Consider the following 1569-nt stretch of genomic DNA (forward strand, 5'->3'; position numbering starts at 1 on the left):
GTTGTTGTTGCTTTCAGTTTGTTTGTTTGTCTTTCAATGGTCAGGTCCCTCTCCTGTAGGGCTGCTGTGGTTTGCTGGGGGTTCACTTCAGGACCTGTTCATCTGGTTCGCTCCTGTACCTGGAGATGTCTCTCGAGGAGGCTGAAGAACAACAAAGATGGATGCCTGCTCCTTCCTCTGGGATCTCTGACTTCAAGGGGCACCAACCTGATGCCAATTGGAATGCTCCTGTTTAGTAAGATGTCTGATAACCTCTGGTGGGGGATCTCACCTAGCTGGGTGACACAGGAAGCTGGACCCTTTTAATGAGGCACTGTGGCTGTCCCTTGGTGCAGTTAGTGCAATGTACTCAGGGAAAACCCATTCATCTGGGCTGCCTGGATTCCTCAGAGCTAGCAGGAGGAAAGACTAAGTCTGCTGATTTGCAGAGACTATGGCCACCACTCCCTCTATGGGCTTAGGCCCAGGGAGATCAGAGTTCTGCCCCTGAGCCCCTAGCTGGATTGGGGCTCCTTCAGGGAGCCCCTGCAGCCACAGTGTTAGCTGCCGCCCCTCCCTCTAGGACCTCAGACCTGAGCTCCCTCAAGGAGCTCAGACCTGTGGCTTACACCACAGGCAGCCACAGTGGTGGTGATGTCAGTTTCCCAAACCTCCACCCTCACAACCCTCAAACTCCCCACACCCTCACACACCAGGAACTGGGCAGGCTTTGGCCAATTCTAGCCAAGTGGGTTTTGAGAATCTGCACAGCTCCATGGTTGGGGCCCAAGGCCCAGGCAGTGTGGGCTCCCAAGTGGGATTTTCCAATCCATGGGTTACGCAGTTCCATGGAAAAAGCATGATTTCCGAGGCTGGGTAGCACTCTCATTCGCTGACTCCCTTGGGTGGAGATGGGGGCTCCCTCACCCCTTTGTGGCTCTCAGGTGGGCTGCCACACCCCACTGCTCTTCTTACCTCGCTGTTGGTCATACCATCTCCCCAGTCAGCCCTAATAACAGAAACTGGATACCTCAGTTGCCACTGCCAGATTCACACACTGTTTTGGGTCTTTGCAGTGGGAGCCTCTGATCACCACTGCTTCTAGTTGTCTATCTTGGCCCTGCTTCCTATCATCCTATTTTAACCAACTACCAAGTCAAGATGATGCTGGCAAATTCAGGGGGATCTTGAAGGGTATAGCTTCTAAAAACCATTTCACATGGTCAGTGGCTACCAGAGATTGGTGGGTGCAAGAGTATTTGTTCACTGAGAGCTTTAAAAAGTAATCACCCGAGGCCTGAGTTCCTGGTTGGATTCCCCTGACCAAATTCTTTTCATGATCAAGAATTTGGTATAAATGAAATATACCTCAAAATCATAAAGGTCATTTGTGACGAGCCCACTGTTATCAGCAGTCAACAATGGAAATCTGAAAACTTTTCTTCTAAGATCAGAAGCAAGACAAGGAAGCTAATTCTTACCAATTCTATTCAACATAGTTCTGAAAGATCTATTCAGAGCAATTAGACCAGAAAAAAAAAGGAGAAGAAGAAGAAGAAGAAGAAGAAGAAGAAGAAGAAGAAGAAGAAG

The sequence above is a fragment of the Piliocolobus tephrosceles genome, chromosome 4 (genome assembly GCF_002776525.5).
Source record: "Piliocolobus tephrosceles isolate RC106 chromosome 4, ASM277652v3, whole genome shotgun sequence".
Lineage (NCBI taxonomy): Eukaryota > Metazoa > Chordata > Mammalia > Primates > Cercopithecidae > Piliocolobus > Piliocolobus tephrosceles.